A 25427-nucleotide genomic window follows, 5' to 3' on the forward strand; every position below is an offset into this window, starting at 1 on the left:
GAAGGCCAAATACTCCAAGCTTTTGTTTGGCGCATATGCACAAACAGCAGTCAGTTTTCCCCACAACCAGCCTGCGTAGGGAGGCGGCCCTCTCGTCCACCGGGGTGAACTCCAACGTAGCGGCGCTCAGCCAGGGGCTTGTGAGTATCCCCACACCCGCCCGGTGCCTCACACCCTGGGCAACTCCAGAGAAGAAAAGAGTCCAACCCCTATCCAGGAGTATGGTTCCAGAACCGAGACAGTGCGTAGAGGTAAGCCCCACCAGATCTAATTGGTAGCGCTCCGCCTCCCACACAAGTTCCGGCTCCTTCCCCCACAGAGAGGTGACATTCCATGTCCCCAGAGCCAGACTCTGCCGCCCAGGTCTGGTCCGTTGAGGCCCCTGACCTTCACTACGACCCGTGTGGCAGCGCACCCGACACCAGCAGTTCCTCACACAGGTGGTGGACCCATGGGATGGAGAGGGAGGTGCCACGTTGCTTCTTCGGGCTGTGCCCGGCCGGGCTCCATGGCACACCCTGCCACTAGGCACTCGCTGACGAGCCCTCCATCTGGGCCTGGCTCCAGACGGGGGCTCCTTGAGCTTCCTCCGGGCAGGGTAACTCTACCTCTTCCTCGAATCATAGGATTTTTGAACCATTCTTTGTCTGGCCCCTCACCTGACCACTTTACCATGGGAGACCCTACCAGGAGCACCAAGCTCCAGACAACACAGCCCTCAGGTTCATAGGGAAACACAAACTCTCCACCACGATAAGGTGATGGTTCCTGGAGAAGTGTATGGCAGGTTGTATGCTGTAAATATTTCTTGGCTGAAAATTGCCAGGCCATCTGTTGTTCCCTGTTTTGAGTCTTTATGCTAAGCTAAGCTAATCACCTGCTGGCTCTTGCTTCATATTTAACGGACAAATATGAGAATTGTATCAATCCTCTGAAGTAAGTGCATACGCGTATTTTCCAAAATGTCAAACTATTCCTTTAAAAAGTAGCAATGTCTTTCAGCTTTCTTACCCTGTCAGATTTATCTTTGAACTCCATGTGGGGAACCCAACCCATTGATCTTGGTAATATTGTATCCACACCCTTACTCACTTAATTTACTAAGTTTAAATCCAACATACAGACATCTGTTCCTCAGATTTATCTTCTAAGAAGATGACATTTGGGTTATTTGTGGGACAAAATTATTGAAACATCTCTACTAGTTCAAAATCCGGACATGACACCAAATCTGTACTTTCCTCTCTTTTAAAGTCCACTTTTCGACATTAAGCCAACGTTACTACCAACAGCGTTTCCACCACACACATTATGTAAATCGCAACAGGAAATTTCTCACTAAGCGTTTATGCAGAAACAAGCCAGGGTTCATCTCAGTCCACTTTGTTAAACACAGAAGTGTGTCCATGTGAGGAAGTCATATCTATCCCATTGAGGCATTAGCGTGAACAATTACTGACAGAGGTTGAAACTTCCAAACATGCAGAGCAGTGACAAGGACACCATGTCCCTCTATTAATATCCTATGTGTACTTTTGAGCAAGGCATCAAGAGCTCAACAAAACACGCTGCAGGGAAGTCACCCCAGCGTCTGCCACAACTTCTGCTTTTATTTAGTGTGTGTGTGTGTGTGTGTTTTCATGAAAATGTGCTGAATTTCCCAGACTTTTTTAATGCATGACTTTTAATATATCTGCATAATGTCCTGTATTATAAGAAGGCTATATGAAGCTTGGGAGAAAAAAACATGCAGACACTTAGGCTTTAATTTGTAATTCTACTTTTTTATGGTATTTTAATAGTTCTATTTATTTATTGTGGCATATATTTTTATGTGGTTTGAATCTATGGTTTCAGCTATTTATATCTTACAGTATGTTCTGTAATCAGCGTTTGTTGATTAGTATGAGAGGACTGTAATTTCCATGATTTTTGGATTAATAAAGCTTGGTGGTCAGTATGAGAACCAACCTACATCATCCTCTTTTTGGCCACCCACATAATTGTACAGTAAATAAATAAAACGGTACTAGCTTCTTATAAATAAGTAGGTTTGATTTACACTGCTTGGACTCCCAGGCGGGTGGAAACAAGAACTTGAAGACCAATTGCAGTGAAGACATCCGCCAGATAAGTTTCCATGCAGAAACATTTACCTTGGATTTTCTGACACTGGAGATGGCTTTGTCAGTTGGTTGTTTTGCGCCGGAATTGTCCTTTAACATACCAGCTAAACATCAGCATGTTATCATGCCAATATTAGAATTTAGCTCAAAGTACAGCCTTGTTAGGCATAGTTAGACAGGTCTCTACATCATTCTCTCTTTGGACCATTATAATGAAAACCTTAAGATAAGTTCTTATTCAGAAATATTTACCTTTTAAAGATGATTTTCAGACACTTTCACTGTAGCCTACAGTATTCCCTACACTTCCAAGTCAAGTCAGGTTAATGTGTGTATTTTACAGTAGAAGCAGCCCAAGATGAGTGGACTTTAAGTCATAGCCTACTTTACTTCCCCCCATTGTTCATAAGGGTCAGTGATAGGTGTGTTTATACCGTCAAGCAATTGTTAAACGAATGAATGTATCTGTACATTTCACGTTTCCCTGTTTGTGTGTGGGATCCAGTTTAATCACAGAGCTCCATTCATGACGAGGCTTCCCCTTGTGCAGTAGAGGGACGGACTGACAGGAGGTGGGTGTGACCAAAAAATACGAAAATGTATTACAGTGCAAGTCTCGCAACCACTTCAGTATGAATGGTGGAGCTGCACCGTAAAACTCTGGTGCAGCAATTAAGAAAGTTAGTTAATACAGACGCAGATAGAGAGACAGAGACACATGGTTTCCTGATGTGTTGATTTTTATTCTGCAGCGCAAAAGATTGAAAGTGAAAGAAAATGTGTCAGCGCTGGTGTAGATGTGCGCCTCGCAAATGTTGGCAGTTGAAAAAGAAAAAGACGTGCAAAGTTTGCGCCTGACCGCCAGTGATGTGGGGTAAGTCAGTGAGTTCAATTTCTTTTATGAATTAAAACGCATAAAACTCAGTTAAGTTCTCCACTTCACAGCTGTGCGCTCTTCAAAGTTCAAACGAGGAAGCAGATTGTGACTTTGATAAAACTCTGTATTCACTCAGGTTGAATTTGTGCAACTTCACAGCGATATTTTAACACGTTTTGCAAGTAGACACTGCAGAACTGATTGTAATAATTCTTCTCTCAGAACTTCAGGGAGGTTTGAGGGCCGTGCATACTTTAGCTCACTCATGCGGAATGGGCGGTTTGTGCAAGATAAAAGGAAGTATGCGGTGTCAGACAGAGATAGTAGCCTAACCCGGTCTTCCTCTTCCTTTTGAATTTTTTAAAAACGTGATTGAATGACATGACTTGAAACGCTTTTCTTTGACTTGGTTGCACCCTGTCCGTATTTACTATCCATGAATGAACCACAAGCGTCAGAGAAGCAGCATCCGGGTATTATTAATTTTCTTGTGACTTGTGTGAACTTCACTGATCTTTTTATAGTCTGATCCTTATCGGTATGTGAAGTTTGATTGGTGAGCGTCACCTCCTGGAGAGAGTTTTGCCAGAATCCAATGGGCGTCACTTAAATATGAAGTCACTAGGAGATGATGCGTTCAGGTCCTGTCTGAAATGAGTAAGTAAAGGCTGCCTTTTTATGTGCTCATGCCTCCGAATTGAGACTTCAAAGACACAACTGATTGTGCTTTTGTTTAAACTATAATGACAAAACAAACTGACAAATTATGGTTTTTATCTGTTTAGAATGACGTACAGTGCTGCAGTGTCAGAATAATGAAGAAAGAATCCAATGCATAGGCTAATTGAGAGTTTAATTTGAATTAAATTTGTGACAACTGAATGTTACAGTGAAAAAACAAATTTAGATGTTGATAAGACATATTGTTACTCTGCCTCGTCGGATACAGGTTTTGCAATTGCACAGGACAGGTACTAATCACAATCCCGCCTCAAGGTCAATTTAGTAGTCTGTGCTTTCGATTGCATCACACAATCTTCCTCAGCGTTTTTTTTTTTCTTTTCCATTAACCCTATGAACTACAGGCCCCCTATGCAAAAAGAATATTGTTGAAGCTGCCTGCACTTGGATGTAAGTTCCTTAACGGGAGGGCCTTGTCCTTGGAAATGGTAGTTTGCGTAAAAACTGAAGTCAAGTTCCACATACTAGGTTTTTCTTGAGCCTTCAACTGCATCTCGCAGTCTTCCATTAGACAATGACATCTAAGCAAGTGCTATCCACTGATGAAAACCATGAGATGCAGTTGTAAGCTCTGGAAAAAGCTGAGGTTTGCTTACTCATCCTATCCATTGATAAGGACTTTGAGGTAAGGCTGAATAGTCAGAGAAAACCTAGTAAGTAGACCTTGAGTTGTGTTTTTGGTCAAACTAGTCTAAGGTCCTCTTTTTCTTTGTGTGCTCTCCTGTTTGACCATCATGAAGGATTGATTTCTCATTACAGCACTACAATTACAATTCAAATTAAGGTGACATTTCAGTCATTTGTTGGCTCAGATTTCAACATTCTTGTTCTGTTCCCTTTTGCTGTCACATTGTTTTAATATTTCCAACATTATCTGAACTCATTATCACACTGCAAAGAATATTTCCTTCATTTTTTTTCCTAATAATGACACAACCTGGTGTAAATGCACAACCTTATTTATATATAATATAATTATTCCTAAGAAATGTCTTAGTTCTGTTTCCTACAGAACTTAAAATATTCAAAGAAATAGCCTGAGATGACATCGCTCAAATTTCTATAACCTTCTTTTCGACATCGTCTTGTCACCACCTTTTCTCCACCGTTTGGCTCATTAAAAGTAAAGATGTAGATGAACTCTGCAGAGTAGTGTACCTAGTGTGTGTGTGTGTGTGTGTGTGTGTGTGTGTGTGTGTGTGTGTGTGTGTGTGTGTGTGTGTGAGTTTCATAATGTGTGACATGGGGTTTCCCGGCCCGTTTCCTCCATTCATGTGGCTGGAGACAGAAGTATAGAGCTGTCAACCCGGATATGAGCTGAATATTGAGTAAGTGTGTTTAATGGAAGGAGAGGAAGAGAGACTGTGTGTGTGTGTGTGTGTGTGTGTGTGTGTGTGTGTGTGTGTGTCACAGTGTGGAAACAAAGTGTGTGTGTGAAAGAGAGACAATAGGAGGGAGTGTGTTTGCATGTTTTATTTATACAACCTTTATTTAAAGAGGCTTGTTCTTCAGTGGTTGTGGGTGGGTGTGATATAAAGACAGCAGCACAGTCATTTCCTCATTGCTTCCTAGTGACCTCTGCAGCACAAGCTTTGTCTTGTCACTTTTTGGCACCGACACAAGATGACGGATCAGAATACTTGTAAATCGGAAAGACAAGTCGCATTATGCGCAACCAGCTGTGATATCTTTGTAGTTATTCCACCTGCTGCTCAAAGGAAGTTAAAGGGCATAAGATAATTTGGGACTTTTATCGATTCAATGAAAAACCCCAGTGGGTACTTTGGTCTGTAGTTCACACAAATATCTATTAGAGATGTATTTTATAATCATGGAATCATAATCCTGTGTTTAGAATAAAATTGAATATCAGTCGTAGCATCGTCCTCTGTTGTTGAGTTTGTGAAATGCCTTTAGGGGGCAGTGTTACTCCAAAACAATATACAGCCTAAAACATGTTTTTAATACAAAAATCTGAGCAGCTGGCAAAGTAATCGGAGGCATTAAGGAGTCAGTAATCCTATCAAACCGCAGACGCATGTTATAGTAATTCAAAATTACTTAAAGGCCTGGTTACCGCTACACAGGTGTTTTCACTTATTTTAAATACTGTAGACCTCTTCTCAGGTGTGTGTGGGAGTTAACAGACTGTTTGATTAACATCTCCCTCTTTAGACCTTTCCACAGCAGATATTTTGGCTTGTCATAGTAGGGAAAGCACAGGTGTTACTAACAACATTAATGATGGTGTTCCAGTAAAGCTGTGACAGTGAGCCAACATGCACAGCATCAGGACTCTGAAGCTGAAGCTCATCCGCTGAAAATCATTCATTTTAGTATTTACGCCTGTTCTTTTCTTACTGTGTCATGTCAAAATGTCTTCAGATGAAAAAGATATTTTAAGGTAGGATGAACTTAAACTATTGGTAAAATAAGTTAGTTGATCTCCTTGTATTTCCCAGAATAGCTCCGCCCATCCTGATCTGTGCGTAATGGCAAGAATACAAGAATATGGAAACACCTGTGGAGGGGCGGGACCTTAAAACAACAGTGACATTTGGAAATACTTTCTTTCGCTTAGCAAACATTTTGACTTTGTGTCATTTGTTGTGTTACTTGTTGGTCTTATACATAGTTGAATCCTTTTTCAAGCCAAAATATCAGGCATTCGCTGGTTCCAGGATTTGCTGCTGGTCCATTTGCTATTTCTATTAATAATTTAATAGTCAATGAATCAATAGTGAAAATAATTGTCATTTGCAGCCCTAATGGCATGACTTATAAAATGAAATCATTAAACTTGCTTTTATCTGCAATGAGGACGGTCTATTTAGGTTGAGGATTTGTTAGCGTAGCTTAGCACAAAGGCTCGAACTGGGAAAGCAGCTAGACTAATTATTCCCCATTTAAAACCTCTTCCACCTTCTATTATTTTTTAAACCTTGTGTATGTTCGCTAAATTTAAAAATAAAATCACTTTTAATTTACTCTAGATGTGGCTATTTCTGCAGTATAAAGCCACAAGGAAGGGAATTAATTTACCATAGTGAAGTCACATCTTAATCACAGTAAAGAATGCCCTCCAGTTTAGCTGTGATATTCAGTTGTGTCGGGGAGCATGGAAATAAATACAAAGTCGGAAGTGTTTATGGGCTTCTCTGTGTGCTGTTCCTCCGTATAGATAAATTAGAGGAAATGTACACGAGATGTTGCTATGGAGACGCAGGCAGAAGCAGAGAAAGGTGAGAGTTAAAAAGTGGGAAGGTCATTTCATGTTGAACTTCATCTGTCACAGCCAGGTGAGATTCAAGTTCAAGTGAAATATAGTTCAATTTATCGTCCCTTTGTACGTTGGAGGATTTGATAGAGAAAAATACAGGAAGAAGAACCTGACTAAATCTAAATAATTAACAATCTGCTACAGCAGAAAGTGAAAGCATGTTGAAAGCCTGACCATGACAAAACTTAATTTAATGTTACATAGCTATGCCTCTTTCCTGCCATGCTCGGTGAGATCTGGGGAAATTCATACTCCAAAGTTGAATCCAGCACACTGTTGATCAAAAATTGGAAAAACGCTACAGACAGTATGTCAGAAAAGGACAAAGATAGTGTTGTCACAATTCCATCCAGTGTCACACTACAGAAAACTTAAATCGTAACAAACCAAAGTTGATGAAAAAAATTACTGTTTTTGTCAAAGGAGTCTGGTGGCTTTGTGGAGAGAATACATGGATATAACGGCTTCAGTTCACTGTCAAAAAGGGCTGTCTGACAGCAAGGTAAAACAGTAAAGATATTCTAAATATAGCGTAAACTTAAACCAATGTAGATTTTCTTTTTTTTTAGATGGGCCTTTTTTTAGGTGGCAAAAATACTTATTGCTGTGTGGCCCGTCAAAAGCAGTACATTGCTTAGCTTCCGTACGGGGACGTGCCGACCTGACTGCCATCTACTGTAGGATAAGTACCTCATAAGACCCCACTTCAAAATATCCAAAACTATCTCTTAAATTTAAACTGCATTAACTGATTTTTGAGCCACTTGTGGGCAACAAAAACAAGCTGTAACCACAATGGCATATTATCACGTTATAAGTTGATGCTGTTGAACTTCCTTTTAGCTCTAGTTTTGGTCTCCACCAGCTCCTGAAGGAAATCAGTCTCTTTATCTGCTAAATCCTACACTATGTTCACCAGCTAGTCACTAACTGTGTCTGTCTACCGTTTGGTGCTGGGCAGGCAGTGTACTGTTGGTGTATTAGAGCTTTTTTTTTAAAATTGTTTTTTTTACTAAAAACAGCTGTCTGTTGTGGCTGGAAAAGAAAAGGCTGCAGCCGTAAAAAACCAAAACAATAACCTGAAAGATGCTAAAGTGCTCTGTAGAGCTGAGGAGAACTGCAGAGTCGGGTGATAATTCTCTGTGCTTCACTTCAGCATGCACTGCCATGCAGTCATCAGATGTCTTTAGAGGCTACTTCTGCTCTTCATGTTGCAGAGAGAGATGCAAACTACAGATTATTCAAATGAAAGTAAACCTTGTGTCTATTTGTGCAGCGACAAATACAAATGAGGAGGCAGCTTTTACATTGCACACGCATACTGAAATTAGCTCTAGTCATCTCACTGCCACAGTTGTAGTCCTTATGGGCTCCAATGAATCATGGTGTCTCATTGGTGGGAATACAAGTGAATTAGAGCTGCTACTTTACGCAGGGATGATATTGACTTTTAACTGTACCAATACTAAATACCTCAAAAAACTAACTTTTGCAACTGCACCTCCATTTTCATGTTCTCACTTCATTTGAAGGAGTACCTTGTTCCTCTGTGAGTTCCTGCTGTTTTACCACCTTGGTTCTTATGAAACCTTTTTCTGAACCACAGTGGATAAAGTCACAGATGCAAAGTGGGTTGTCTTGACGCTTTACCACTCCCTCAGCAGCCATGTATCACTTCCAGCAGTAGTAGTTTCGGTGGAGTGTTTTGGGGTCTCATTACGCTCTTATAGGAATAGTAAAACATTTTGGGAAATATGCTTATTAGCTCTGTTGCTGTGAGTTGGGTAAGAAGATGGATACCACTCTCATGTCTGTGCATTTAGTATTCAGCTAGAGCCGGGAGACAATTAGCCTAGCTTAGCATAAAGACTGGAAGCAGGGGGAAACAGCTAGCTACAGTAGCTTCAACATGAATTTACCATAAGGTTGCCAGGAAACCAGCAGAGATTCCAGAAATTCACTGCACTTGGATACTGTTCTTTGGGAAAGTGTTACAGCACATAACTACCCTAAAACCAGGTTTTCTTTTTGTCTAAAAACAAAACATAATAATGAGCTTAGAGGTAGTGCTAAGTGTGTTTTTAAACTTTTGTTGTAAATTATAAGCTCTGAAAGTTCTCAGATCCTCTTAAACCCCTAAGGAATATCCAGTGTCACAAGTATTGCCATTGCCATAGTGATCGACAGTATTCTTTACTCTGCATTGGAATCAGTTGAGAATACACTAAGTGTGCAGTGTATTACCACAGTGCACGTTAATGCACACACACATGCGTCACTGACAGCACAGGGACAGTAGCACTTTCTCTTCTGTCCCTGTCAAGTGTCGATTTTGACATGATACCCGTCAGGCTAAAAACCCCTCTTATCTCCATCTAACATCTAACTTTTCAGGAACTGATGACCGCTGCCTTGTTTGTAGCTCAATAGGCGATGTGTTGCATATTTCAGATCAGCCAATGTGCTTTTCTGAAAGCCTGAGGGTTTGTGAGAAATAAGATCTTGCTACTGAGGTTAAAACATGAAAACCACAAAATTTGTTTTATGCAAATTTCACACGACAAGAGCATTGGTTCAGTAAGGGTTTGTGTGTGAAGGAGTGTAGAGGAATGCATGTCTATATATTAACCTGTGTATGGGAGTGTTTAGGCGTGTTTGTGTGAATTTTATGAGGTTGTTTGTGCAAATGTATGAGTAAGTGGGTGCAGGGAGTTTGCATACCTGTCGCTCCTGTGGCCAGCTGGATCCTTTTATCATTTTATTTTGTAGGAACAGTCAAAGTACAGTGGGTTTGGAAGCAAGCTGATCAGTCTAACCTGTCAGCGGAATTTCTGTCTTATCACACTTTTCATACATGCATACATATACTGTATGTACAGTGACACTGGTGTGTGTCACTGTACCTCCACCTAGGAGGGTGGAAAGAGAGGGTTGTGTTTTCATTCCGGTCTGCTTCTTAGAAAGATGTCTCAGAACGTTTCAGATTTGGCTGCACAGAGAACAAGAAATCTGCAAGAAATCAAGCTCATGTGCTTTTGTTGGTGATTCATTCCAGATTTGCTCATTGGTGGCACAGAATAAATCTGGAGCTGTGCTAAGATCACAGCTGTTCAGGCTAAAATGAGCCATAAAAGGTGAAATGTTTTTGATGAATAATTATAAACAGTAAGCAAACATGCAAGAACATTACTTTTAGGTAAGAGTGTTCTCTTTATAGATTGTAAAAGTTGCAGTGGAGACTTGCAGGGGGAGCAGATGGAAGCAGAATGCAGTGCATGTATGCATAGTTGTTTTTTCTTATAGCATAGCCCAGCAGAAAGGACTTGGAAGGCTGCAGTTTTGCTTGTTGCAGAGTTCTTCTGTTTCTCTGGAGGTTTGGACTCTTGCTTGTATACAGTAATTGGACAGTGAGACCATCAGAAACTGGTCTCTTCTTATTTTCAGTTCGGTCACAGAATCATTTTCATACCTTAAATAGGTAACACTCCCATGTCTGTTATCAAGTGCTTGAACTTTGAAACAAATCCTCTTCCTGATTTGATAGTGAATTGCTCTCGTCAGAATTGTAGCAATAACAGTTCACTCACACCCATAATACACAAAGGTGTTTGTGAGCAGGTTTTGTGGGGCGACTACACTGGTTTACAGTTGAAGCTACTGGTTTCCAGTAAGATGTTGTGCACCTGGGGGGCTGGACGATGTGTGACAGTTCTTGTGTAGACGCCACTGAGGGGTTAACTGTCTCACACTGTGCAGTTTATCGCTAACGGCTGCCACGAGTGCACCGTATACTACTACAGTGGGGTTTTTAGTCAGCTACTGGTTTCCAGTAAAGACCTGCACCCAGTGGGTTCACAGCAGAGGAAGTGGTGGTGGAGCCTGAAACTGTACAGAAAAAGAAGAAAAAGTTACCATGCATCAATTGCTTATCTTTTCATGCAAAATGTTTTTTGCTTCACATGCATTTACATGTCTGCTTTATTCAATTGAGCTGATGCTAAAGCAACTTCCTGTGAGCACACACAGTGAAAGAAAAGGTCAAAGGTCAAAACCACCACACACTACAATAAACAGAACAAATATGCATGTTTTATGCATATTGCATTAAGCAATTCTCATAATTCATTCTTAAAAAACAGAGCTAACATCATGTTTTTATGTCACGAAAGTGACCAATAAAGAATCTGACCTGAATGTTCTGACAGTAAATAAGTCAAGTTTAATGTTTGAAAAGCCTCAACAGTATAAAACCATTCTAATATTTTTTATGATTCGCTACAGTACCACATTTTACTTCGTGAATGGATGTGGAGCCAATGTCACCACCTCGTGCTGTACACAGGCTTGTATCCCCACCTAGTGGAAAAGCACAGACATGACGCTAATTGTAGGTATCCACATCTGCATCTCCATAAACATCTGCACACTGTAGTTGGCTGCTGCAGCAAAGCAAGACAGCAGGTTAACATGAATATATTAAAATAGGTTCATTAGTAGGATTAAAAAAGGTAAAACTTTACAACATGCTGTTAAAAACCAAATAAGGGAGTGTAAATAAACTTGTTATGGGCATTTTTCACTATACTCTGACATATCAGACTTAATGATTAATTAATTGATAAAAACAATTGTCAAATCATTTATTTCAGACCTACACTCCACTGCCCAGGTTTTCAGAGCGAGATGAGTCAGCCAACCTTTCAGCCTAAAACCTACAAGACCACTCTGCCTCCACCTGCTGTTTGAGTTTGAAAGATGCTGAATTTCTTTTTTTAATTGCTTTCAACCCATAAATCACTCCTTGAAATGTATCTTTAAAAAGCCTTTTGTTAATGTTAACCACAATTTTATATTTATCCAGTTATTTTCATCTTATTTTATTGTAACATATTTCATATGTTCTTTTAGTTGCTGGATTTTATTTGTCTCATTGCTAATATATGTAGTCTTTTACCTAGCGGGCCTTTGGACCTTAAAGCTACATTGTGTAAGAAATTCTCCCATCTAGCGGTGAAATTGTATATGACAACCAACTGAATATTACTTTCTAGCCCCTCCCATTCCGAGCACATTTTAACTCCTACGGTGGCTGTATGCCAAGATTAACATGACTTCCAGTACGACTTTGTCCATGATTGTTCCTTCCAGTGATGAGGTTACTTTAGAAAACAATTACAAATTGCATTTAGTTATTTAGTCAGTTAACATGTTAGTTATGATCTCTATGTAAAATGAATAATAGTTTTATGTTTTTGTTATATTGGTACAATTTCATTGCTAACATCAGCTATCAGGTTCCCAAACTAATGCAAGCTAATGTTAGGAAAGTATCAGTGCTATCGTTATTCTGTATATTGTACGAGATTAATAGTGTAAGACAATGTTCACAGCGTAGGCTACATATTTTTCTCCGTGAGCAGAGTCAGAGATCAGTTGATGCGACGGTGGTGCGAGGGAAAGCTAAAGGAAGAGGGAAAGGTAAAGTAAAACCAAAAGAGAGCCGGTGGCAGTGGATCGGTGAGACCTCCTAGGCAAAGAAAAACTAAAGAGACACTCTCCAAAGATGACAAGGAGAGAGTGGAAGCCCTTCAAAGACAAAGGAGAGAAGCAACGGAGGTTTGTTTTTTTAATATATTTCTCTGAGCAGTATGAACAATGTCAATGAAACCGAAATTAGCTCTTAGTGTCTCGTCGTTTACACGCAGCTGTTCTAGCTGTAGCCCAGTCTGTGTTACAACTGCATGACGTGAGTTGTCTGCCAGGGAAATCACGAAGTTATGCACAACCATACCATGCTATAGTTAGCCAAGCAACTATAAAACTTCGAATTTACACGAATAGGCTGAATTACCTGTCGAGAAGAAAGCAGGCAACTTCGGTGTCCCTTTTTAAAATCCTTGCCCCTTATGAGCTCTTTCCATCTTGGAAAAGACACTCCAATATTAACTTTGGTCTTGTTGTTTTGCCTGTCGCGTTGTCATTTTTAATTCTCTTTTTCGCTTCCTTGGAGACTCCGTTACATGTCCTCGAGAATACGTGTGATCATCCATCTTCAACAGGCTATCAAATCTGCCGGCAGTTGCGAGTAATCTCCCCCTGGCATTCGTCACGGTGACACTGAGTGTAAAAGCGCAAAAGGAGGAGCTTGAATTTCCAGGTATGTCCCTCTTTGGCTAATGTATTTTAAAGATGGAGGCGCAACATTGCTGCCGCCATTCGAGCGACTCGCTCGTATGTATTCTGAATGGCAGATTCTACACTTAAGAGAATACTTTGATTAGTTGGTGGAAGTAATTGCACATGAATGAGCACATATCTTTTTAAAGAAAAAAGGGTTTTTTGCTAAGAATCAACTCAAAAAATTACAAAATGTAGCTTTAAGACAATTAAGTCAAGCATATTTTATTTAATTATTTGTTTATTTAATACAGATAGATTGCTACATAAGTAGAAGCAGTGCAGCAGTTGTAATGTATACAGGGTGTCTAGCTAAAGCTAATGTGCTGTCCCTGGTTACGCTTTTAAATTCAGGTTAAAACAGCAAAACAAATAAGTAAATAAAACCGACTTAGGTTGATTAATTTGATGTGGATATGCATGTGTCTACAGTATGTGTGTATGTATTGTACATGACTGTGTATACATCAGAAAAATAGGTGAGATTGTGTGTATGAGTGTACATTAATGTGTACTATACTGTATATTAGTATGTTAAGCATAAATATAATGGTTTAAGTATCCTTGAGCAAGACACTAAATCACTACAAGTCTAGGACTGTGGCTCAATTGATGATCTCTCATCTCCTCTTTGTGGAAGGCAGTTCATCATGATCAATAAACTCCCACTATTACCCATTACAGGTTTGCCTGGGAGAAATATTAATACAAATATTACTGTATAAATCAGCTCTGAAGTAGAATGAAGCAGTAACAGAGTAGAAAATAAACTAAGAAAGTTATTTAAGAAACTATTTTTAATTCACAGAAATATTATTCCCTAAATTGCACGGAACAAACAAGATACTGTATATAGTCATGCTGCACTGAAGTCAATAGGAAAAAATACGAATTTAATAAATCTATCCACAACACGTCATTGTCTAAGTCAGTTTTAGGAGGTATTTAGAAGCACTATTCTGAACATCTCACTGAATACTAAAAAGTGTAAAGTACTCACCCAGACCAGTTAACTGTCATGTGGGTCCTGGTTGTTGCCAGGAGAGGGCAGTGGTTCCCACAACATCCCCATCAGCTGAGTGTCTGTGTGCTGGAATTAAGACTGCTCAGTGTGTGTGTGTGTGTGTGTGTGTGTGTGTGTGTGTGTGTGTGTGTGTGTGTGTGCCCTCCAGCACACCATCAGTGGATTCTTTCAACCACTGTCATTTCCAGAGGGTGAACGTTTGAAACCCCGCCCCCTGAGGAATGAGTGGTATTGATGGGTTGGCAGGTGTCAGCTGGCGGTATTGATTGGCATACTTAAAAACAATGTGGAAGAGCAGTGAGAAGCAGTCTGGTTTTGGTTCACACAGTAGATGAGCTCAGTGAAGGTAGAGACAGATGTGGCAATGTGTGTGTGTGTGCCCTTTTATAGTGAATATTGATTGGAATTTTCCAGTATGTATGGGAAAGAGAGGTTGTTTGTCGCATGCTCCTTCACAGAGAACAGTTGCTGTTGTTTTCAGCTTCAGTTAGTGACAACCTACAGCCATAGCGGCTCTGTGAGGCTGTACAACGTGCTCACAATGACGATGCTGACGCTAAGCCGGTATAGTTGTCACCATGTTCACCATTAATATGTTAACATGTTTGCTAATTAGCATCAAAGAACAACTGAGTTGATGAGTGTCATTAGTTTTTTATTTAGACATAAATAAAAATTTGACAAAAAGTTTTTCTTGTCCTTATGGTGTCGCAAGATAGGGATCACCAAAATAATTCTAGTTTGTCAGAATTCATCCAACAATTGTCGAAATTTTCACTAAAAGCCACATGTTTACGTCATGGTGGCACTAGAGGAAAAGTCAGGGGATCACTGTACCGAATTTCATGGCAGCCAATAAGTGTATTTCAGTCTGGACCAAATTGGTAGATTGACCGACAGACCGGCATGCCATATTTTGATGAAAATGCATTGTTTGGAACATACGCCTACTAAGAACAAGGATTATCCTGCAGGGGTCGTTTTGAGAAGTTTCTACTGATGTTTTGATATTTTCTTTTGCTGTGAAACTGAATCACAGCTGTCCTAGCCCGGAAAAATACTGGAGGGATGTTTTTACAAACCTTATCCATAATCCTAAATTTTGAACTTGAACCCAACTCTCTGACCCTGGTCCCCTTTTTTGGCATCACTGAAGACTCCAATCAAATGCTGCACACTGTCGTTAGCCTCATTTTTGTCAGCGTGCATTATTACTAAGATGGAGACATGCTGCCCTGTCTTTTGGTATGACTGGGTTTTTGACTGACAGACACTGACTGACTGAACGTTATGTTGGGAGCGCAAAATGCAAATGTCAGACAGAATGGAAACTTTGGCTTGTGTTTGTTTCAAATCAGAAAGTGGAAATCAGATGCCTCCTCCACTCTCTAGACTCTAGAAAAGCCAAAAGTCACGTCATCAAATGCCTTATTTTGTCCAACCAACAGTCAAAAAATTAAAGATATTCAGTTTACCGTAATATAAATGTTCTCACATTTGAGAACCTGAAACCATATTTGGCGCTTTTGTTTGAAAAATTACTTAAATGATTGATCAAATATATTTGTATTATTTTTATTCAAATAATTGCTGGTTCATTTTCTCAATGAACTAATCATTTAATCGACTAATGGTTGCAGCTCTTATTTACACTTTGTAACAGTGACTAAGAAAAGAGTATCTGTGTTTTAAGTCATGTGTGGCAGATTCAGATTCAGACATCCCACCTGCAGCAGCAGCAGCAACCCAGGTGGTCTCACTCAGGCATTTATCAGTGAAAACACTCAGTCCACAGGACCACACACAAATCTGGGAATACACACAAATGCTTCCCACACTAATGCAAACTCACATGATGCAGACATTGGCACTCATCCCACATTGACACAGGATAACCCCCTGAGGGGAAAAGTCCCTCACACACCCCATGTCTGTCCATGTGTCTCGGTGGGCTAATCAGAAACACATAAGCGTCTCAGTGTATCACCTGGAAATTAATAGTGTTTAGACTCAAGAAGAGGTGAGTCAGATCCTCTGCTCCTTCTGACTCATGACTTGGACCCAGACCGGACTGAGGGAGACTGAGGGAATGTGGAAGGAAAGACGAGGGAGGTGGGGCAGGGAATTCATTTAGCAGTGGCAGACAAAATAGAATAGACACTACATTGCAATGCATGCCTGAGGCAATGATACGTTGTTGTTAAGACTGTCTTGATCATTTTGGAGGCCACATACTGCTTTTTGTTGCCCTGAAACCCCTTGCTATAACGTTGCAGGACTTCTGTACTGTATTGATGCATGTTTTTATTTTGTCCGCCCCTGTACATGGTGAATACATATACTATGACGAAAAAGAGAGATACATTAAATAGGTGTGTGGGTGCTAGTCCATTCCCACCAGTTGTGAAGTCTCTGAGTCTTCCTGCCCAACAGTGTTTCCATGGTAAACATCAGACAAATTGTTCCACTTTACGTCACCGCACTAACCAGTAATGAAAAAGTCATAGTTTAGAGGACAAAGGGGGAAGTGTTGTTTTGAGGTGGTGGAAAGGACTGGTAGAGTGACAAATGGATTGAAATTATTTCTGCTGAAATAAACTTCAACATATAATAATTTGAAGAAGCTAACTGAGATATAATGCTATTCAAGATTAGCTTGTTGCGTAAGCTGAGATTGTGTTTGTCACCAAAGTTACAGTACAGTTCCCTTCTCATTCTGAGCAGGAAGTTAAAGACAGCAAAGTTAACAACTTTCTTGTTTAAAAAAAAATGTATAATCAGTTTTGCAGGCATCATGCATTTAAGCACACATGATGAAAATACACTAAAATGACAGACACTGACAACACAAGGTTTCATGTTTTCTTTTTTATCCCAGATGATGTATACATATAATATATTAATCTTGACACAATGTGTCATACTACAGCATTGGACTGATATGATTTGATCATATTCAGCATATTAACTTTGTATTTACTCAGCAGTTTAACTTTGTATTTAGTCAGCTAATTAAGTAGAGTACATCTTTCACACCAAACACACTGTAAAAAAACAATATTTAGCAACCTTTTTGTATTAGACCTTGGCTCTTACCTGACTAACAACATTACATTAACACTACTGAAATGTCCTGCGTGGAAAAACTACAAAAATAGTGGGACTTAGTAAGGAAGTAACACAGCCAACACCTGTTGACTCGTCCCATTGGCATGTACCCTGGAGTGAGGTCAGCAGACACCTCTCAATTTCTGAGTCAGCAAGACGCCATGCAGAGTGAAGAGATGGTAAATGGTTACTTAACACAAGATATGGGGGTGTCTAAATGAGTCAGGCGCGCTACTCGTCCGAGGTTTTCTTTCTGCTTGATATGTGTTTAGAAGTTCACCTTCCCTCTGGTGAGTTTGTATTCTTAAAGGAGACTTATTATATACTGTTTTCAGATTCATACTTGTAATTTGTGATTCTACTAGAACATGTTTTTCCTTTTAATGTTAAAAAAACACTTTATTTTTCTATTACTGCCCATGGCTGCTGCACCTGTATTTTCACTCAGAGACGCTCTGTTGGAGCGCCTATCTCTTTAAGCCCAGCCCAATCCTAGATAAAAGCTTCTGAACCAAATACTACCCAACTGGATATGTTTCAGCAGTAATGTGACCTAAAATTGGGGAGAAATTAACAACGATGGCAGCCAAGATGACAGCTTTCCATGAAACCGTTGAAGGCGAAACGGTTTCACGGAAAGCTGTAATCTTGGCTGCCATCGTTGTTAATTTCTCTCCAGGTGCGGAAGTACAACCAGTGTGTCTTCAAAGTACAGTAGAACAATATTTGGGCATGGGCACATAACCTAATAGTAACGACAGTGCGACAGTTTGATTCCCACACAGACACCAAAGATAGACCCCTGTGCCATTCATTCTGATATTATGTGTAATGGTTCTCTTTGACTTATCTGTAGACTCAATCTTCCCCAATCCTCCCACAATGTGTACTTTTGCTGAGCCAACATTTATCAAAGTCTTACTTTCTCTTTTTATCCTTATGGCTTGAGTATGTATAGCTGCAAGTCAGTAAAATTACATCATAATCTTAACAACTTAATTTATTTACTGCATATAAAAGGTCACAGTTGCATACTGTCATCATTATACCTCAGCATGCTAGCATGTTGAAGTTAGCTCAAAGCATCATTGTGAGTAGATCCTCAAAGAGTAACTAGCATGGTTGTAGACCCCAGGTCTCATTCAGGTCAGTGTCCAACATGACCTCATAACCTGTCTCAGACAGAGTAGTTCAACTCTGTCTCCATAAGATGACAGGAGACGTAACAGCTGTATGATGAGACAGTGCTGCCTACAGCACTCACATCCTGCCAAGGTCATGGAGGAAGTTAACACATAACACATACTCACATTCATATCAGTCAGAATCAGAATACTTCATTGATCCCTTCAGGGAAATTGTTCAGTTGGAGTTGCTCCCAGTCAGATTCAAGGTAAGAGTAAGAAAAGATCTAGTCAATAAGTGTATAAAGGAACAAAGTAACCGCTACAGTGCAAGAAATAAAAGGTTAAGTAGAAGTAAAGTAAGATTAGGTTTAGAAGTAAGATTGGGTTAAAAGATTATATTAAACAATGGATTGTACAAATGCTTTTGCAGTTCAGTGTGAACATTAAGTACAGTAAGAATATCAATAAAGTATAGCGTGAATATAAGTAGTAGCAGTAAATACAGATATTGCACATGTAACTGAGAAATTATTGCACCTAGTAATAATTGTACATAATTGTCCAAGAATATTGAGATGTGATGTAAAGATACGTGCACACATGTAAGGATAAGCTTTACTGCAGTATGGTCAGGCCGACATTGTTTTCTGTCTGTGCTGAGGTGTTTGGGTTAATGATTTAGGTAAGCATACATGCTTATGGCGCTTGCAGTATCTTTTTTTAACATTGAAGGTTGAGCTACACTTAAAGCTATAGTGCGCAACTATTTTATATTAGTGGACGTCCGTTACATTCAAGCCATTGCCAAATGAGTTGATACAAAGCTAATTAAGCATATCGGCTCAAAAAAAAATCTCTCTCTGTATATGGCTATGTTTAGAAAATGGTGTCGTCCGGCGACTTTTGCGCGTAGAGGCTTGAGTGAAGATAATTACCTCTTCTGAAGAGTCCATCGCGCGATCATCGAAGGCTTGCATCATGTGGATGCAACAACAGTGTTGTTGTCATTATTTAGAATTCCTCATGGGGGAGACAGAAACTATGCACTATATCTTTAACACCTCCAGCATGAGTTTAAATACACCTACAGGAGGACAGGAACTTCAGAAGTTGTTTTTTAAATGCTTCTGTGTAAGTCATCAAAGTCTCCTGAACCTTCTTCACGTATGTATCAGTTGTCTTCTTTTCTTAGTCTTGTTTCTGTGTGTGTCATTTGCAAATCAAGGACTTGCCAGTGACATTGAATGTACCTCCTGCCACACTTCCATCAAGCTGGTCAAGTTTGCTGATGACTTCACAGTCCAAGGCCTCATCAGGGACATTAATGAGTCAGCCTACAGGAACACTCACAGCTCGCAGCATGGAGTACAGATAACAACCTAGAGCTCCATGTCACAAAGATGGTGCAGATGGTCATGGACTTCCTGAGAACGCCCACCTTCACGTCCCCCACTACTCATCAACAATGCAGCTGTAAAGGTGGCAGAGTCTATTAAGTTCCTGGGTAAAACAATCGCCAGCGACCTCAGATGGGAGACACACTCATCTCATGTCATCAAGCGAGTCCATCAGAGAACATCCCGTGGAAAGTTCACACCCAGTTCTACAGAGCCACCATCAAGTGTCCTTGCTTCGTCCATCCCTGTGTGGTACCCTGCCCAATCCCTGTGTGGTACCCAGGAACAGGTGCCCGCTAGTGCACACCCACACAGACACAGACACACACAAAATTATTTATAGTATACTTAGGGTCAAAGTGCAGTACAGTGACAAGGCAGGGTAGCTTCTAGCTAGATGGTCTTCTACCAGAAATTGGCATACACATTCTTCAGTGCTGCAGTAGTCTCACTTTGCCAGACCCTCCTCTAAAGCACGCTGAAGGAGGGTCTGGCTACTCCACATAGCATTCGGGGGATGGGAAGAAAACGTGCTCTGGTTCAATGGCATTTCTTTAAACCAATCAGAATCGTTATTCGCAAAGAGCCGCTGCAAAATAGTTGTGCTAGAGAAAACTCAGATTGGACAAATAGTCTAGCTAGCTGTCTCAATTTACCATGCAGAGATCTGAGGAGCAGTCAAAAATAGTCCTCATAAGTCCACTGAATTTAAAATTCCAACACAAAGAAAGCGGAAGGAAACTGAAAATACATGCATCTGGCGGAATTTCCTGCGGCACCAGACCAATCCCGGAAGTGGAACGTCAAGGATATAGACTAGTGCTGGAGTAACACTGCATGCAGAACTGTCATATTGTATTCTTCACCAATATACTGTATGTGTAATTTACCAGGCTGAATCATCCGAATGATTTGTGTGTGTTACCCATTTCTTTCACTGCCAGTATGACTACACATAATATGCATAAGACCTCATGTCCAAGTCTGTACTTGCCTAATGTGTGTATATGTGTGTGTGTTGGGAAAAGCGTGGGAACTGCAGAGGAGAATGTGTGTATTTACAAAGTTGGCTCCGAGTTCCCATGATTTCCTCCGGATAGGAGGCTTGGCTGGACGGGGCAGGAATTAATGTGTATCACAATAACCTCAGAGGCAGGCTGATTTATACTGTGAATATAATATAATAGTAGCCAAATCCAGGATTCACACGTTTGGTATTATGGATGATTTCAGGTCGGTTGCGTCTCTACAGTGCTAAAACTTGTCCTGAAACATTGCAAACTGTATCGGAATGTGTGGGTGTAAGGTTACATCTGTACAAGAGTTTTAAATATCACAGGACAAGACAAACTGGATGATACATTCTCAGGATGATGCAGTCATTTTGTTCACTTTATCTGTCTCATGACTGCTGTGTCAATATGTAAAACCAAGGGCAAGATGACAAGTTCCTAAATGTCACAGAAAGTGCTGGCCGGGTTGAGGATGCAGATGGTTCAAGTTCTCTGTCTTACAAAAAGCATGACATAAAATGAAACCATTTGCAGTTAAGCCCAAATGGATTAAAATAAATTACAAGCCGCAATGACCTGAACCTGTGTAGTTGGGCCCAGCCTAGTCAGGTGCAGAGATGATACACAGGTCATCATAGGTTACCAAACTTGAACTTCGTGCCCCCAAGGTTGTGAATACATGCACTTCCACCATCAGCCTTATTTCCTGTTTTGATCTCAGTGCTCTACTGACCGAGCCTCACTTTTGCCATCCTATGCGGCTTTCTTTGCTCAGGATTTTAGTAGAAGTGAATTAGAGGCAAAGGATATCTGTTTCAAACCTCCTAAATCACTTTTCCTGTGTCTAACTGCACCCTGTAACACAGCCTTGGGTTAAGGTCATTAACATTTTGGGAAATTTACTTGTTTGCTTTCTATCTGAGAGTAGAATGAGAGAATTTAGTTATAACCCCATGTTTGTGCGATAAGTACCGAGCTGAAGTCAGCACATGGATGACTTAGCTCAGCATGAAGACTTACAACAGGTGGAAACGGCTAGCCTGGATCTGTCTGAAGTAAATAAATATGCCTATAAACAACTCATTAACATGTTGGGATGTTTTACAGTACATATAAATCATGGTTTTAGGGGGAGTTGTGTATGTGGTGGAACTATTTCTTGGCGAACAGCTAGGGGAATGTCACTGTGCACAGTCTTGTCACAGAGTTAAAAAGTGCCTTTACAGAGGCTGAAACGGAAACCTACACTAGGCAGAGATGCTCAGAAGATAACCTGGTACTTGTCAAGAAATTGTTCCAGCGCATAACTCCCCCTAAAAACACCACTTACTGTTTTAACATTTCTGTTTATGTACGTATAAACAAACAAGATATGTGTTAATTAATGAGCTTTAGAGTTGTTGGTTTCCACAAAGCCAGATAAGCTCCCCCTGCTTCTAGAGGTGTAAAGTTAGGGGAGTGACTCAGTAATGTCAGTTATGCAGCGTATCTATATAACGTTAGCTACATACTGTAAGCCAGTGGTCATAATGCTAACAAAACCCCTGAGTATATAACATTGAGCGAGGATGTATTGCTTATGAAGTCTGTTTTATTTGTAAAAGAAATACTGTAATGTATTTCTTCCCTCAAAAGCTACAGTCTCACTTTAACGCACAACATTAAGGTTGATATCCATCATCTGATTTCACTCTCAGAAAGACAACAAACAAGCATTTTCCCCCAAATAATGAACTATTCCTTTATGCAAGGCACTAAGCCTGATTTCTCCAGCAACATATATTATAATGGGGATGTGAAGCAGAGCGTTCAGTAACCCTTCCCTGGATGGATACAAGTTAAGAAGCCATGCCTCTGGGAATTCTGGGAAAAGGGATACACTGTTTATTTCTTAATGTAGCAGCAGATTGTGCTGTTTCTCATGACACACATAGTAGGGTCAGTTGATGGGTCGGCTTCTCAGGCTCTCTCTCTCACACACACACACACACACACACACACACACACACACACACACACACACACACACACACACACACACACACACACACACACACAATCATCCCATATCTGATAGAGGGAAATAGTGTGAGCACTTTGAAGCTGAGAGAGTAAGAAGGATTACAGTTTAAGTAAAAGGTTCTTGTGTATGTGTTTGCCTCAGAAAGTTGGCCACTCATTAGTAAAGAGCTTTTGGAGGAAGTGGTGGTTACCGATGACTCAGCCAAGCCATGCATTTCATTCTTTCTCTCCAGTCTCTCTCTGCGCTCTCCTCCCTCTGTCATTTTCTTTTCTTTCTACATTCTATTCATTCCTTTTTTCTATTCTGGTTCTTTTAACATTTTCTGTCCATCTCCCATTCTCTTAATCCCTGTCCCCCCTTCTTTTCTCTCTTCTCCTGATTCATCCTTGACCTTTGGAGGTGTGTGTTGTGTGTGTTTGTGTGAGTAGGACACTCAGCAATGTGTGTGGGAAGATAACTGGTTTTCTTCAGAGTGATTAAAACATTCCTTCTCTCTTCTTTTTCCTTTCTCCTCTCTCTTTCTCTGCCCTTCTTAGTTTGCTGTGAAGACTTTCTGATGAAGAGGAGAACGAAGACTGACAAACTGGTGAGTGAAAGCAACATTGGCTGGTATTTATAAATCTAAGAAGGAATGCAGTCCTCGGAATGTCTATTTTAGATTCAATGTATGGGCTGGTAGAGGACAATTGCGCCGTCATTCTAGATCAGCATTTCTGCTTTAAAAGGTTTGGTAAAACAAACCGAAATTAAAAAATCCTGATTTTATGTTGTTTATTTGTAAGACTGGAGAACGCGCAGGGCTAAAGAACAGGAAGGACTCAAGAGCTAGATGGAAAATATCACAAAATGTTTTCTAAACTTTGGTGGACTTGTAAGTGAGGCGCTTAATGTATATTTGATGTCACTTCGAATTCATTTTATTCCTCTTAAGTCTTAAAAAAGCAGCTGATGAATCACCTTTTTTATAAAAAGATTATGGTGAGGGATTTTTCTGATTCAAAAATAGCACAGCATGCAGAAGACGTTTTTCCGTCAACAGCGATAGGTTAAAAGAAATGTAATGTAAAATCTGACTAGATAATCACAGAGATGGGGAATAGCCCTGTGAGGACAAATGTGTTTAGTTTGTTTGGCAGTCAGTCAGGTTTCGGCATATCTGTTATTTTTGGCACTTGGCACATAATCCACTGCTCCAAATTTAGTTGTGTAATGATGATGTGACACACTGACCGCACCTGTGAAGGGCTAAAGTGAAAGTAGCGGTGTTTGTACAGTATATCCTGGTGATATTACAGCAGCTGTCTTCAGATGGAAGAAGCTGATCAAAAGAACCCCAATATAGGAGCACTTTATTCAACTTGATCAATCTGTGTACAGGAATGAGTCTCTTAGTGACGTTAGTGGGAGTTTCACAATCTGTACTGACGCACAGTATACAAGATCTGTGAACAGTATGTTGTGTATGAGGAGGCTGTCAAAAACACATACTGCACACAAGACTGACATTTTGAATTTGGCTGAAAGGCTTTGGTTTAGTAATAATGTATCACACACAGACATATTTTATTTTTTGTTAATTATCACTTGGAAGATGAAGGCTATGTGTTGTTCGTTTTTCCTCAATGGCAAATTACAAATAGCTTTATAGGTATACTTGCAGTGGCAGAAACTTACTACTCTAGCCACCACATGTCACTTTATATATCCAACTAAACTCAGAACATTTGACTTTATCAGCTCTACTTGGCATTAAGACAACATTTTGCACTCTCTGGCAGCCATATTGGAGGTCAGCTCTTGGGCATGCAGTAGCTGCAAACATCTGTTCATGTTGAGCATGATTACCAACTATTTGGCTGATTGGGTAGTGAAAATGTTTGGGTAGTGATAATTTCACAATCCGTTTAACTTTCTGTTTGTCTGATTCTCAGTAAGCTTGTACTGTCATGAAACCATCTCTTCCATGCATGTATTAAGAAAACTAGTTACCATGTTACGAGATGGTGCTGCATTCATTCCAATGAAAGTTGCTCACTGGGTGCATAAACCAAGAATGTTCTTTGGACATAATAGTTCAAATCGTGATACAGAGTATATACAGAGAGTAAATTCAGAGTGTTTCTGATGCCCGAAGAAATGTATTCATTGTTTTACAGCATTTCAATTTAAATGATTGTGTATGAAAAAACATTTTTGGGCCTGTCATGTTACTTATAATTCTGACTGTGATCACGTAAACAAAGTTGCCTCACTTGTTTGTGGGGGCTTGATCACTGCACACTAGCAGTATCTAGTAGAGGCCAACCTTAGTGCTGGATAACACTAAGTTGCTTTGCTAATTTACCCTACTGACTACTTAGCTAGCTAAACATCACTGTTGCTAAATATCCGTGTTGTTTTACCAAGAGAATTTTCGCCATTCATGCAAATTTGACCGCTGGACCATTTGTGCAGTCTGTGTTTATTCTTCCCAAACAGCCGACTGCACAGACCTTATCTGTTTGCTTTGTTAGGAACGTACTGTATGCACTGAC

The 25427-nt window shown here is 40.2% G+C and overlaps 1 long non-coding RNA gene across 2 annotated transcripts in view; it reads left to right on the forward strand.

Moving 5' to 3' along the window:
• The first annotated feature begins 2737 nt into the window (after positions 1-2737).
• LOC116061688 overlaps positions 2738-25427 on the forward strand; it is an 85440-nt gene continuing 62750 nt past the window's right edge. For both annotated transcript variants that reach the window (XR_004895188.1, XR_004107772.2), the window contains exons 1-2: positions 2738-3000; positions 23430-23479. This is a non-coding gene — a long non-coding RNA (uncharacterized LOC116061688). The remainder of the gene's footprint in view (positions 3001-23429; positions 23480-25427) is intronic.

This window comes from Sander lucioperca, chromosome 15 (assembly GCF_008315115.2).
Source record: "Sander lucioperca isolate FBNREF2018 chromosome 15, SLUC_FBN_1.2, whole genome shotgun sequence".
Taxonomy (NCBI): Eukaryota; Metazoa; Chordata; class Actinopteri; order Perciformes; family Percidae; genus Sander; species Sander lucioperca.